Source organism: Heptranchias perlo, chromosome 43, assembly GCF_035084215.1.
Source record: "Heptranchias perlo isolate sHepPer1 chromosome 43, sHepPer1.hap1, whole genome shotgun sequence".
In the NCBI taxonomy this organism is placed as follows: domain Eukaryota; kingdom Metazoa; phylum Chordata; class Chondrichthyes; order Hexanchiformes; family Hexanchidae; genus Heptranchias; species Heptranchias perlo.
In genome coordinates, this window is record NC_090367.1 from 7,808,760 (window position 1) to 7,824,173 (window position 15,414).

Here is a 15,414-nt window from a genome sequence, read left to right on the forward strand (position 1 = left end):
TCTCTCTCCCTCTCCCTCTTTCTCTCTCCCTCTCCCTCTTTCTCTCTCCCTCTCTCTTTCTCCCTCTCTCTTTCTCCCTCTCCCTCTCTCTTTCTCCCTCTATCTATCTCTCTCCCTCCCTCTCGCTCTCTCTCACCCTCCCTCTTTTTCTCTCCCTCTCTCTTTCTCTCTCCCTCTCTCTCTATCCCTCTCCCTCTCTGCCTCTTTCTCCCCCTCTCTCTCCCTCTTCCTCTCCCTCTCTTTCTCTCCCCCTCTCTCTCCCCCCTCTCTCTATCCCTCTCCCCCTCTCCCTCCCTCTCGCCCTCTCTGACTATCTCTCCCTTCTCTCTGCCTCTCCCTCTCCCGCCATCTCTCCCCCTCCCTCTCTCCCCCTCTCACTTTATCTCTCTCTCCCTCTATCTATCTCTCTCCCTCTATCTCTCTCCCTCTCTCCCCCTCTCTATCTCTCTCCCTCTCTCCCCCTCTCTATCTCTCTCCCTCTCTCCCCCTCTCTATCTCTCTCCCTCTCTCCCCCTCTCTATCTCTCTCCCTCTCTCTATCTCTCTCCCTCTCTCCCCCTCTCTATCTCTCTCCCTCTCTCCCCCTCTCTATCTCTCTCCCTCTCTCCCCCTCTCTATCTCTCTCCCTCTCTCCCCCTCTCTATCTCTCTCCCTCTCTCCCCCTCTCTATCTCTCTCCCTCTCTCCCCCTCTCTATCTCTCTCCCTCTCTCCCCCTCTCTATCTCTCTCCCTCTCTCCCCCTCTATCTCTCTCCCCCTCTATCTCTCTCCCCCTCTCCCTCTCTCTATCTCTCTCCCCCTCTCCCTATCTCTCTCCCCCTCTATCTCTCTCCCTCTCTCCCCCTCTATCTCTCCCCCTTTCTCCCTCCATCTCTCTCTCTCTCACTGTTCTCTCACTGGTCCTTCCCACATGCTCACCGAATTCTGTAGGTCAAGTGGGCAAGTGTTTGTCTCTAAATATCCTGAGTTCCCCTGCCACGAACTGCAGCATTCCTCCCATAGTGCGCCCAGACTGACGGCCCCTGACAAACAGGAAAGGCTGAATTTATTTCGATTTCAAATGCCGAGGCCCCAGGAGAGTCGGCCCTGTGTCCTGGCTCTGATTGCAGGGCCTGTGTGTGAGTGACTCGGAGCCAAACAATGACTAACACAAACTCAACCACTGAAAAACAAAGGGAACAGGAGGAGGCCATTCAGCCCCTCGAGCCTGTTCCGCCATTCAATCAGATCATGGCTGATCTGCACCTCAACTCCGTTTGCCCCAATAAAAATCTATCTATTTCAGTCTTGAAAGCTCTATCTGACCCCCAGCATCCACAGCTTTTTGGGGGAGAGAGTTCCAGATTTCCACTCCCCTTTGTGTGAAGAAACGCTTCCTGACATCACCCCTGAACGGCCTGGCTCTAATTTTAAGGTTAGGCCCCCTTGTTCTGGACTCTCCCACCAGGGGAAATAGTTTCTCTCTAACGACCCTATCAAATCCTTTAATCATCTTAAACACCTCAATCAGATCACCCCTTAATCTTCTATACTCGAGGGAATACAAGCCTAGACTCTGCAACCTGTCCTCATAAGAACATAAGAATATAAGAAAGCAGGAGTAGGCCATTCGGCCCCTCGGGCCTGCTCCGCCATTCAATCAGATCATGGCTGATCTTCGACCTCAACTCCACTTTCCCGCCCGATCCCCATATCCCTCGATTCCCCTAGAGTCCAAAAATCTATCCATCTCAGCCTTGAATATACTCAATGACTGAGCATCCACAGCCCTCTGGGGTAGAGAATTCCAAAGATTCACCACCCTCTGAGTGAAGAAATTCCTCCTCATCTCAGTCCTAAATGGCCGACCCCTTATCCTGAGACTATGCCCCCTAGTTCTCGACTCTCCAGCCTGGGGAAAACAGCCTTTCAGCATCTACCCTGTCAAGCCCTCAAACCCACACCTCCAAATAAACTGGAGCCTTAATCCCACACCATAGGCCACACAGCCACACTACAGGGTCATAATTTAACCCTCTAAGCCCTGGTATCATTCACTGATTCACCACGACCGCTATCTCCTTCCCGAGGTGCGGTGCCCAGAACTGAACGCAGTATCTGCGCTGCGTCAGTGAGTGGATCAGAACGTTCGTGGTTTGGGGCCTACTGCCGCAGGCTCCTTCCTCTATCTGCTGCTCCCTGCTGCGCGAAGTACCTGCTACAAAAACGGATTTCGACTTGATAAATCAGGAGCTGACAGGGTCGAAAGAATCTCTGGGCCAGTTTCATGCGTTAATTATGATCTATTAGCCTAGAAGTCCAATGAATTTCCCTGATGTTTCCCTAGCAACAAAAAACTGAGAGAGAGAGACAGAGAGAGAGATAGAGAGACAGACGGACAGAGACAGACAGACAGACGGACAGAGAGATAGAGAGAGAGACAGACAGACAGAGACGGACAGACAGACAGAGAAAAAGATAGAGTGATAGACAGAGAGAGAGAGAGACAGACAGACAGACGGACAGACAGACAGAGAGAAAGATAGACAGAGAGACAGACAGAGAGATAGAGAGACAGACGGACAGACAGACGGACAGAGAGATAGAGAGACAGACAGACAGACAGAGAAAAAGATAGAGAGTGACAGACACAGAGAGAGAGAGAGACAGACAGACAGAGAGAAAGATAGAGAGAGAGACAGACAGAGAGAGAGACAGACGGACAGACAGGCAGAGAGAATGATAGAGAGAGAGACAGACAGAGAGAGATAGAGAGACAGACGGACAGAGACGGACAGACAGACAGAGAGAAAGATAGAGAGAGAGACAGACAGAGAGAGATAGAGAGAAGACAGACAGACAGACGGACAGAGAGAAAGAGAGACAGACAGAGAGAGAGATAGAGAGTTGACAGAGACAGACAGACAGATGGACAGAGAGAGAGATAGAGAGACAGACGGACAGAGGGAGAGAGATAGAGAGACAGACGGACAGAGAGAGAAAGATAGAGAGAAGACAGACAGACGGACAGAGAGAGTGAGAGAGAGAGAGAGAGAGAAAAAAATGGAAACCCGGAGAGAGAGAAACAGAAAGTGAGAAATTTGGACAGACATTAAACAGAGAGACACAGAGAGAAATGTGGAGTCAGAAAGAGAAATAGAGAGAGATAAATTTAGAGAGATAGAGAGAAATGGAAACAGATATGGAATCACACAGCATAGAAGGAGGCCATTTGGCCCATCGTGCCTGTGCCGGCTCTGTGAAAGAGCTATCCAATTAGTCCCACTCCCCCGCTCTTTCCCCCAGTAGCCCTGAAAATTTTCCTTTTTAAGCATTTCTCCAATTCCCCTTTTGAAAGTTATTATTGAATCTGCTTCCACCGCCCTTTCAGGCAGCGCGTTCCAGATCATCACAACTCGCTGCGTAAAAAACATTCACCTCATCTCCCCCCCTCTGGTTCTTTCACCAATTATCTTAAATCTGTGTCCTCTGGTCACCGACCCTCCTGCCACTGGAAACAGTTTCTCCCTATCTCCTCTGCCAAAACCCCTCATGATTTCGAACGCCTCGATTAAATCTCCCCCTTAACCTTCTCTGCTCTGAGGAGAAACAATCCCAGCTTCTCCAGTCTCTCCATGAAGTCCCTCATCCCTGGTACGATTTTAGTAAATCCCCTCTGCTGAGAGACCCGTATACATACTACAGTGAGGTCACAACACCGCAGACGTCCAAGAATCCAGTTTAACATCTCCCACACTCTGAGGGTCCTCAATAAAGGCACAACTCATACCCCCAAAACCCAGGCCACCATCTCCGCCCCCCCCCCCCTCCTCCTCGGTGGGGTTCCTCGTGACACCACAGGCCAGATGACCTCACAATCAGGACCTGCCTCACTCCCCGTCTGTGACATCCCTCAGTTTTTGCAGCGGCCGAACGCCAGAACCCAAGGCCGCCTCACAGTGTGTTCGTGACCTCACACTGAAGCCCATGGTCACACAGGAGGGGGGAGGAGGAGGAGGAGTGGCGGGGGGATGCTGAGGGGCAGCGGAGGGTTCGTTAGGATGAGAAATGGGGAAAGTTATGTAAAGAAGGGAGACAACCTACGAGTGCCTGGGAGGAAGGAGAGAACTGCAAGTACTCTTTACTGTTTAAGAGTAAAGTCTGTGAGGGCGGGGAGAGCCTGGAGTGGATTGGGAACGGGGGACGTCCCATATTTACCACAGAGGAGGAATTAATTTGCTATCCACCTTGGAACTGGAGGAAGTCACGGAGGGAATAGTCTGCACCAGGGGCCTGGGACTTCTTGGCTGCAAGTAGGGTTGTCCTTAAGGGGAAACAGAGAGTGGAGAAACCCCGGAATAAACACAGGGCGGAGAACCGGGGGTGCATGAGGCCAGAGGAACGGCCACGGCTGGGAGAAGGGATCTTTGCAAGAACGTCTAGAGGTGGATACCCGTGAGAGAGAGGTTTGGGTGGGCGGGTTGAATTTTCCAGGGAGGGGAGGGAAAATTGTCCCGGTTGAGGCAGAGAAGGAAGGATGAGGAAGTGAAGGATAAAAGGCCGACCGGGTTTCGACGGGTCAGGAGCTGCGGAGGGGAACGGAGCGGGGGGGGGGAGGATGTGACGCAGGACCTTGGCCACTCCCTCAAGGTCCCCCAAACAACGACAAAAAAAAAAGAGAGTGAGCTTTGAACTGTCGGCAGGTTGATGACGGGCTTCAATAAAACCGGGAAGAAGGCCAAAATAACAGGTTAAAAAGTCCCTCAGCTCCAAGCGCTCGATGGCTGGAAAGATCTAAGGGGAGAGGGAGGAAATTTGTGCAGCAAGCAAGCAAAAAAAAAAGAGTTGACATCATTTTCAAAATGTATGGATCTGAGATGATTGGCCAATGATGTTATCAGAAGACTAGAGTGTGAAAGGAGGCCTGGGAGGAGGAGGAAGAGGAGGTGGGGGAGGAGGAGGAAGGGAGCTTAACACCTGTCGTAGCAAGAAGCCACTTGGTGGATCTCATGTTGTGCGGGATAGAGTAAGATGGCGACCTGCAGTGTGGAGAACTCCCTGCGGGCGCTAAGGGACGGGGCCTTCGACAAAGATGACGGGGTGCGCCAGCAGATCGCTCGGTCGCTGCGGGAGCTGGGGGCTCACCACCCCGAGCTGGTGCTGATGTCCTGCCACAACTACCTGAGCAAGCACAGCCAGCTGGAGGACGAGCACCACATCGTCATCCTGCGGAGCATGGAGATGGTGGTGAGGGACACCGCCAGCCAAATCAGCGAGCTGCTGGCCAAGAAGATCATCTGCATGGCCTCGGAGGAGCTGACCAAGCCGGACGAGGCCCTGCCCGAAGGACCGAGAGCAGCGGTCAGCGATCTCCTGGTGGCCCTGGGCTGCAGCTTCGTCGAGGAGGTCCTGGATGAGATGCTGCAGAGGTTCCATCCCGACGCCCTCCCGGATCTCTTTGTCGTGCGGACGGTGGCCAATCTGTCCGTCGCCAATGTGCACGGGACCATGCCGTACATGACCACCATCTTGGAGGCCTTGGTCCCCTTGTTGACCATGGCCAAGCAGGAGAGGATGAAGGTGTCCTTGGCTGCAGCCATGGGCCTCTTCAGCAGGAGCATCCTGAAGTACCAAGAGAAGTTGCCCGACCCAACTCTGAGGAAGGAGGTCTTCTTCCAGGAGATCCACTCCGCCTACGATGTCTTCTTCAACATCTGGCTACAGCTGAAGGAGACCAAGCTGAGGTTGGAGATACTGTCAGCGCTGGGTGACATGGTGCATGTCATGTCCACCGAGAAGCTGCAAGAGGAGCTGCCCAGGTTAATCCCGGGGATCCTCGCCTTCTACAAAAAGCAGTACGAACCGTTCTACATCACCCACTGCCTGTACCAGATATTGACCGCCGCGGTCAAGGCCGGGGCTCGAGGGCTGGAGTCCCAGGTGGACAGCCTGCTGCACCCGCTCCACCACCAGATCTCGGTGACGGTGGACTCCGCCAGCGAGCTGGCGCCGAAGAACCAGAGCGAGCTGCTCTGTTGCTTCACCATTCTGACCAAGGTGTCGACGGACGCCCTCCTCAAGTTCCTCATCCACAAGCTGGCGAACAACGAGCGTAGCCGCATCGGGACGCTGACCGTCATGAAGCACCTGATCGGCTCGGCCCCCGGGCAGCTGGAGAGCAAACGCTCCGTCATCCTGGGCGGCATGAAGCTACCGCTGCAGGACACCAACAACCGGATCAAGAAGATGGTGCTGCAGGTGGTGGAGACCATGGCGGCCAACGGCTACCTGGAGGTGGAGGGAGGGGCCGCGGCGGTGGAGTTCGTCATCTGCCAGTGCAGCCTGCCCGCCGATCAGCGCTCGGCCCCCCTCGGTGCCAGTGGCAGCAACGGCCCCCCCAAAGCGGGGGAGGTCACCGACAGGGAGCTGAGGGCCGCGGCCGAGACGCTCATGGGCCAGATCACCGCCGTGGAGAAGATGGAGGGCGTTCTTTGGCCATCTCTCTTGGAGTTCGTCACCCCGGTGCAGTACAGCGACGCGTTGGCGGTGGTCTGTAGGACCTTGGAATATCTCGGGGCCAAGAAACGGAAATCTGGGACAGAGCAGTTTGCCCTCAATTACGACGCCCGGCCCAGCCTCCCCTCCCCTCAGGCTCTCTTGGCCCGTCTGTTGGTCGTGTCTTCCTTGCCCTACGAGGGGCGGGGGAGGGGCATCCCGGCGCTCAAGCTCTTGCTGGTCCTGAGCCCCACCATCCACCCAGCGGTGGAGGCCCTGTGGAGGGAGGAGCTGCCCGACCTGGTGCAGTACGTGGCCGACAACTCTGAGGAAGCCTTCCCGCAGCAGCAGTGGGAGAAGAACCTTCTCCTCTTCCTTTTCAAGAGCGTGGAGGCCATCGCGGACGGCAAGTGGACCTGCCGCCTGGGCGAGGAGATGACCAACCACATCAACGCCTGGCACAGCGCCGCCGGGCACTACCCCAACGTGGCCAGGGAGAAGCAGTTCCTCTACAAGTGCGTGGGCATCGTGCTCCAGCACACCACCTCCACCGAGGTAATCAACCAGCAGCTCCAGGAGATGCTGCTCAGTGTCCAGCACAGTGAGGTGGTGGAGCGGGAAGGGGTGGCCATTGGAGTCGGCTTCTGCGCCATGACCCACTTTGACAAGACCCTCTCCCGGCTGGAGGACTTTGTCAAGCTGGACGCTCTGAAGAAGACCGTCAACTTCTTCAACTCCCTGATGGAGAAGGTGGACGGAGACATCGAGAAGATGAAGAGCACCCTGATTCTCTGCTACGGCTACGTGGCCTTGTACGCCCCCGAGGATCTCCTGCTGCCCAGGATGGAGGCCAGTATCCTTCAGCACGTGGTCAACCTTTCCAACACCAAGGTTCTCGGGATAAAGATTGAAAGCAAGGACTTGATGATCAAGCTGAGCCTGATCAAGGCGGTCACCCTGATTGCCAAGGCCATTGTCTCCAACAAGTGGAGACATTCCTTCAGTTTCACCAGGAAGGGCGAGCTCTTGACCAACATGCAGAACCTCATCAAGGCCGAGTCCAGGGTCCAGCTGAAGACCCCGGTCCGCCATTCAGCCATGACCGCCTGCACCTTCCTCATCAAGCTGGAGCCCTCCTTGAACAAGGCTTACATCACCGAGCTGATCAAAACCTGCCTGGACAGCGTGATAGGCCTGCTGCCTTTCGCAGGCGTCCGGGGCAAGGAGGAGTCCAGCGAAGACAAGGAGAGGGAGGCGCTGTACGCCGAGACCATGGCGGCCCTGCAGGGGCTCCTGAATGAGATCTTGCTTCACGACCTGTCCCCCGACGGACTCCAGGCCGTGTTCAAGCACGTGGAAGGCTGGATCATCTCCACCAAAGACTACGAGCGGGAGAGGGCGATGGACGTCACCTTGAAGCTGATGGTGCTCTACTTGGAGAAGCTGAACGTGCGAGGGGAGGTGGAGTTTAACCACCTGGGGGCCATCGTGGGCCGTTTGGTGCCCAGGTGCACGGACCCGGTGGTGAAGATCCGTCACCTGGCCATGCTCAGCCTCTACACTCTATTCTACATCCACCTGCGTTACGAGGGGCTCCCCGAGGGGGAGACGGACGAACTGGTGGAGCACTTGAAGGCCATCCAAGTCCAGTTGGACCAGTCTGACAGCCAGCTCCTCCTGCGGGTCTGTTCCGACCTGGCCAAGGTCATCTCGAGGCGGCTGCCCCAAGAGCAGATCAGCTCGCTGCTCTTTGTCCTCTTCGAGGGGCTGGATGACCACTATTTCAGCTGCTCCAGCGCCTCCTCCATCGTCATGAACACCATCATCCGCTCGTGCGGGCCCGTCCTGGAGGGCCACGTCTCGGAGATCCTCAAAGCCCTGTACATCCGCCTGCAGTGGATCACCGGGGAGCAGGTCAAGATGTCCATGATTCATTTCATCTCGGTCCTGGCCGCCCAGAACACCTCGGAGGTGGTCTCCTGCCTCCTCTTCTCCCCGCTTCCCTTCGACAAGAACACCAGCGACATCTGGAGGTCTCTGGCTGGTGAGGTCTCCCTGGCCACCAGCACCATGGAGCTGCTGCTGGAGGCCCTCATTAAGCACCTGGCCCCCGGCGAGAGGGTGGGCTCCCTGGCGCACAAGAGCGGGGCCGTCTGCTCCGCCCTCGAGCCCCTGGCCATCGTCTGCGCCCTCAACGAGATGCTGTCCAACCCTGAGTCCGGGGCGGCCGTGTGCGGCCTCTACCCCCAGCTATTCAGCATCCTGCTGCTTCACCTCAGCTCCAGCGTGGGCGTCGAGTTCCCCAAGGAACTCTTCAACGCCGGGTTGCCAAAGGAGTGGAAGATTTCCCTCCGCTCGAAGCAGGCCACCATCGACGTCTGCAACTATTCCGTGGAGACGCTCAAGGCCATACTGACCCAGGGGAAGAACGGGGATGTGGTCAGCCTCATGGAGGCAGCGGACGGCTGGACGCTGATGAAGAACTCAGACCGGCACCACGAGGGGGTGGCGCTCCTGGCAAAGGCGGTGGCGGCGCACGCCAAGCCCCACCTGACGGGCATTGCCCACCACCTGACCACCGCCCTGGCCCACACCCCCAAGCCCCAGCGGGTCACGCTGACCGCCTTCCTGGGCGAGCTCCTGAACCACCCCGTAGTGTCCGAGCTCCACCTGACGGACGTCCTCCTGAGCAGCCTGTTGAGCTGCCTGGAGGACGTGGTGCCCATCGTCCGCCTGCTGTCCATCAGGGGCCTGGGCAACGTGGCGGCCGGAGACCCCCAGAAGATCGACCTCTACTCCACCAAGCTGGTCAACGCCATGGTCTCGGGCATCAGCGAGGCCGAGGACCCCAGGGACCTCATCAAGCTCGAGGCCATGGCGGGCCTCTCGAAGATCTTGAGCTGGCTCCAGGAGAACAACATGCGGAGCATCCTGGGCCACGTCATCCTGGCCACCCAGCCCCTTTTCGAGAACGAGAGCGACGAAGTGCGGAGGGAGGCCTTCGCCTTGTTCGGGAGCCTGTCCAAGTTCGGAGACGGGGAGCTGAAGCACATCTACGTGGAGCAGGTCCACGCCAGCCTGGTCAGCTTGATCCTGCACCTCAACGACGGCAACCGAGACGTCATCAGGACCTGTAAGGCCGCCTTGCGGTCAGCTGGCCCCCTCATCGGCTCGGACAACCTCGCCGCCCTGCTCCAGGCCGAGCTGTCCGAGGGGCTGGACCTGGACTATTGGGAGTTCCTCCAGAGCCTCTCCAAGCTCATCATCTCCGACTTCCCCGCCAAGGTCAACATCTACCTTGTGGTGGGCGTGACCTTCTTCAAGAGCTTGCTGCCCGCGATCCGGGGCAACGCGGTCACCTTCACGGCCTGCTTGCTGCAGAAACTGCCCAGGAAGTACCACCAGGCCGTGTCCAACGGCAACGTGTGCGCCGACATCATCGCGATGTTGCAGGATCCGGTGCCCAGCGTCCGGATGAAAGTGGCCAAGGCACTCAGCCTCCTCCACTAACTGCGGGCGTCGCCCGAGCAAGTTCGGGCCCGCCTCCCTTTGCGCTTACGGAGGAGGGGAGGTGCCTCGGGGAAAACACGGAGGATCTAATTCAGCGCCAGGAGATCGAAGAGGGAAATATGCAGATGGGACCCCCCCCCCTCCCCCTCCGCCAACCTCCGACACATCCTGAGGCGCAATTGAGGAGAGACGCGAACGGGAATAATTGAAGTCCGTGCCCAAATGTTGACACAGTGAGACACGATGTTTGATGTGTGTCCAATCTAGGATGGGCAGCAGGGGAAAAACAGTCATGTAGAATTAATAAAGTCAGCCAGCAACAGTTATTATTAGTTTATTCATTTGCACCCAGTCTCCCAGAAATAAGGGGAGTCTGCTGTGGCTCAGTGGGTCTCTCTCTCTCTCTCCCCTCCGAGTCAGAAGGTCGTGGGTTCGAGCCCCCACTCCAGAGACTTGAGCCCCACAATCCAGGCCCGACACTCCCGGTGCCAGTACTGAGGGAGTGCCGCACTGTCGGAGGCGCCGTCTTTCGGATGAGACGTTAAACCGAGGCCCCGTCTGCCCCTCTCAGGTGGACGTAAAAGATCCCACGGCCGCATGTGGCTCGAAGTCAAAGTTTGTATGATTTATGCTCCTGTGACGCGCCTCGAGAGGTTTTATTACGTTAAAGGTGCTGTGTAATTGCAAGGTTTGGAGTTTAGGAGGGACAAGAGAGCAAGGTTGAGAAGGTCACTGAGTGTAAACCACACGGTATTCAGAGTGCCAGTATTAAAGCTAAGTCACCTCACCAAATCCAGGCCGGTCTCAAAGCACCCCCTGGTGGCAGAAAATTCCAGCTGGAAATTTCATCAGAATAACAGGACTGGCTGGAGAGGGAAATAAAGAAACTGCAATGGAACAGCAGGGAATGGTCTATGGAGTTTAGGGATAAAGCTGTATCTGCCCTGGAGTGTTTGATGGGGACAGTGTAGAGGGAGCTTTACTCTGTATCGAACCCGTGCTGTACCTGCCCTGGGAGTGTTTGATGGGACAGTGTAGAGGGAGCTTTACTCTGTATCTCACCCTGTACCTGCCCTGGGAGTGTTTGATGGGACAGTGTAGAGGGAGCTTTACTCTGTATCTAATCCTGTACCTGTCCTGGGAGTGTTTGATGGGACAGTGTAGAGGGAGCTTTACTCTGTATCTAACCTGTGCTGTACCTGCCCTGGGAGTGTTTGATGGGACGGTGTAGAGGGAGCTTTACTCTGTATCTAACCTGTGCTGTACCTGCCCTGGGAGTGTTTGATGGGACGGTGTAGAGGGAGCTTTACTCTGTATCTAACCCTGTACCTGCCCTGGGAGTGTTTGATGGGACAGTGTAGAGGGAGCTTTACTCTGTATCTAAGCTGTGCTGTACCTGCCCTGGGAGTGTTTGATGGGACGGTGTAGAGGGAGCTTTACTCTGTATCTAACCCTGTACCTGCCCTGGGAGTGTTTGATGGGACAGTGTAGAGAGAGCTTTACTCTGTTTCTAACCCGTGCTGTACCTGCCCTGGGAGTGTTTGATGGGACAATGTAGGGGGAGCTTTACTCTGTATCTGACCCGTGCTGTACCTGCCCTGGAGTGTTTGATGGGACAGTGTAGAGGGAGCTTTACTCTGTATCTAACCTGTGCTGTACCTGCCCTGGGAGTGTTTGACGGGACAGTGTAGAGGGAGCTTTACTCTGTATCTAATCCTGTACCTGTCCTGGGAGTGTTTGATGGGACAGTGTAGAGGAGCTTTACTCTGTATCTAACAGGGATGGGTTTTTACGACAATCCACTGCTTTTATGATCATTTCTTTCCCGGTGATAGCCCACAGTTACCAGATTTATTAAATTCAGTTTGGCCTTTTTGATTTGATGATTGCCAGCCCAGTATCAGGGTCACCAGGTCACTGAGGGAAGAAAGGAAGAGAATAATCAGACATTCTTCAATGTCCAGATCCCCTTGTGACTGGGTCATCTTAAAGTCCAGCCCTTTACTCTCACAAGGACAGAACGAGAAAAGGCCATTCGTCTAAAGGGTCAGCTTGGCTCAGTTATTTTCACTCTCCCTTAATCAGAAGGTCGTGGGTTCGAGCCCCCACTCCCGAGACTTGAGCCCCATAATCCAGGCCGACACTCCCAGTGCCAGTACTGAGGGAGTGCTGCACTGTCGGAGGTGCCGTCTTTCGGACGAGACGTTAAACCGAGGCCCCGTCTGCCCCTCTCGGGCGGGTGTGAAAGATCCCACGGCCACTATTGGAAGAAGAGCAGGGGGGAGTTCTCCCCGGTGACCTGGGGCCAATATTTATCCCTCAACCAACATCATCGAAATTATCTGGTCATTGGCACGTTGCTGTTTGTGGGATCTTGCTGTGCCCGAATTGGATACTGCGTTTCCTACATTACAACAGTGCCTACACTTCAGAAAGTGCTTCATTGGCTATAAAGCGCTTTGGACGTCCTGAGGTCGTGGTATAAATGCAAGTTCTTAAATACTTTCCACAGACTATTTTGGCCGAGACCCGAGCTGCCTCGTCTCCGGAGGGTAAAGCAAAGCGTCTCCTCCTCCTCCCCCGGGCCCTTCTCCCACTCTCTCTAACCTTTACTCTACAGCTGCTCTTTGATGTTTCACAGAGTATCTTTGACCGCTGAGTTTCCAGGACTCTCCGCCCAGCCTGAGTTCAGCCCCTCTGACCAGATGGCTTCCTTTGGGGGGTGGGGGGGGAGCAGTCGGCAGAGGCCACAATTGGCCCTCGGTGCCTGCGGGCTGGCGGAGGGATGTGAAATACTGGCCGCGGCAGCTGCTTCTGATGATTACCCCGCTCCCTTGCCGAGCGTGAGGCTTGGCTGCGACACCGGCCATGGCCGATTGGCCTTCCGACGCTGTCTGGACTCGTAGACGGAGAACGGGCACCGGACAATACCGGCGGAATGTTCAACCATGGGGAGCATCACAGTCAATCCCACTTTTGATCCTGGCTTAACACCCGACTTCCTCGGCTCCGGAACGAGCCCAGTTGTGGGTCCCCTCCTGGTGCCCAGGCTGAGTCCGGTGTCCTGGGGCCAGTATTTATCCCTCAGGCCACGCCACTGGGACGGATGATCTGGTCATTCTCTCACTGCTGTTTGTGGGATCTTGCTGTGCGCAAATTGGCTGCCCGCGTTTCCTACGTTACAACAGTGACTGCGCTTCAAAAGGACGTCCTGAGGTTGCGAAAGGCAATGTATAAATAATACAAGATCGATCTTTCTCTTGGTCCCATTAAGGAGTCAAGAGAACTTAGCTCGAAATTCAGTGACTGTGTGATTGATCCAACACAAAATGAACTGCAGCGTAAATCAGACAACGCACGGTGGGGACTGCGAATTGGACTGTCTTTATTACATCGTCCAAAAGGTGCTGACAAGTTTGAAACCTGTCTCCCTGTTTAGGAGTCACTGGTGAGCTGGACACGCGATGTCTCAGGAGCTGCTCTCCCGCTGTGGCTGGGGGCAGGCCAGAGCATTGCTGTCCCGTCAGATTCATGGTCTCCTGACCCTCGGTTTCCGCGGCCTGGGGGGCCCGCCATGCCAGCCGACTGGGCAGGGGGGGGCCGCCACGCCGGCCGACTGGGTCTGTGTCTCGGTGGACTGTTTGAACTCACTCTCTCACTCTCTCTCTCTGCTAGTTCCCTGTGTGATGGAGCAGCTCTCTGCACAGTCCTTGTATGGTCAGCAATCCCAGACAGCTCCTGGTGTGACTGTCCAGGAGTGAGGTCTGGGCAGAGGCTGACCTACCGTTAAGTGTTTAGAGGCACTAACAGGGGCCCTCGGGCTGAAAGGTCCCATTGAGGCTGGAAAATGTCCGGTTGAATTGGCTGGCGGTTTGTACTGAAGCAGCCAGAGAGTCAAAGGGCCCGTTCAAATCAGGACACGAGGGGACGGGGGGAGGTGGGCGGACCAGCTCGCTGACACACCATTGCAGTGATCCTCGCAACATGTCTCTCCGACTGCGATCTCCTGCTCCCTCCAACTGGTTCTTGGCAGGGAACTCTCACAGGTTACCTGCAAACAGAGAAACTCTCCAGTGATGATCACACAATGGCTAGTGTCCAATTTCAAACATAATCGTGAGGGGAATGGATTCATTTCAATTTCAGGTACAGCACGGGTTAGATACAGAGTAAGGCTCCCTCTACACTGTCCCATCAAACACTCCCAGGGCAGGGACAGGGGGTCAGATACAGAGTAAAGCTCCTTCTACACTGTCCCATCAAACACTCCCAGGGCAGGTACAGGGTTAGATACAGAGTAAAGCTCCCTCTACACTGTCCCATCAAACACAATGCTATTTATAATGAATTTTGACCCAGAGACGATGAAGGAACGGCGATATATTTCCAAGTCGGGATGGTGTGTGACTTGGAGGGGAACGTGCAGGTGGTGTTGTTCCCATGTGCCTGCTGCTCTTGTCCTTCTAGGTGGTAGAGGTCACGGGTTTGGGAGGTGCTGTCGAAGAAGCCTTGGCGAGTTGCTGCAGTGCATCCTGTGGATGGTACACACTGCAACCACAGTGCGCCGGTGGTGAAGGGAGTGAATGTTTAGGGTGGTGGATGGGGTGCCAATCAAGCGGGCTGCTTTGTCCTGGATGGTGTCGAGCTTCTTGAGTGTTGTTGGAGCTGCACTCATCCAGGCAAGTGGAGAGTATTCCATCACACTCCTGACTTGTGCCTTGTAGATGGTGGAAAGGCTTTGGGGAGTCAGGAGGTGAGTCACTCGCCGCAGAATACCCAGCCTCTGACCTGCTCTTGTAGCCACAGTATTTATGTGGCTGGTCCAGTTAAGTTTCTGGTCAATGGTGACCCCCAGGATGTTGATGGTGGGGGATTCGGCGATGGTAATGCCGTTGAATGTCGAGGGGAGGTGGTTAGACTCTCTCCTACGGTATGGGGTCAAAATTGGGTTTTGCTCAGCGGATGGGCCCAGCTCGTCTTAAAAACAAAAGCCCCAGAGTGTGCATTTTCCAATTTTGTGGTGCTGGGCGGAACCAGACATAGGGAGATATCACGGAGAGCCCACACTGCCTGGGGTCCTATATCAAGGGTGGACTCGTGGGCGCTGGTCCGAGATCGGCCTAAACCCAAACAAGAGTCATGATGGGACGGGGGCGGGGGGGATATCAGGATTTAAAGAACAGGCTTGGCCTTCTTTTCTTGTATCGGTGTTTCCACAGTTTTCCCGCGGAATCTCAGCCCTCAGGGACCTGTACTTACTCTTGGCCGGCAGTCCCAGGGCCTGCTCTCGTTCCAGCAGCAGCTCCCTGGCGCTCAGTGCCATCCTCTGTCGGGAGTTATCCGATACACTCAGGCCTTGCACAATCTGCCATCTTCTATTCTGGAAACGCAAACAATCGATGAGGTACACAGTGCAGCACACGGGGGATTGA

At 55.6% G+C, this 15,414-nt stretch overlaps 1 long non-coding RNA gene and 1 pseudogene across 1 annotated transcript; one reads left to right on the forward strand and one right to left on the reverse strand.

Moving 5' to 3' along the window:
- Window positions 1-4,948: 4,948 nt before the first annotated feature.
- Window positions 4,949-10,257, forward strand: LOC137306522 (maestro heat-like repeat-containing protein family member 1 pseudogene; annotated as a pseudogene).
- A 3,090-nt stretch (window positions 10,258-13,347) lies between these two features.
- Window positions 13,348-15,373, reverse strand: LOC137306523 (uncharacterized). Its single transcript, XR_010958895.1, has 2 exons — window positions 15,242-15,373; window positions 13,348-14,033 (listed from the first exon to the last, which is right to left on the reverse strand). It is a non-coding gene; the product is annotated as an uncharacterized lncRNA (long non-coding RNA).
- Window positions 15,374-15,414: the final 41 nt, after the last annotated feature.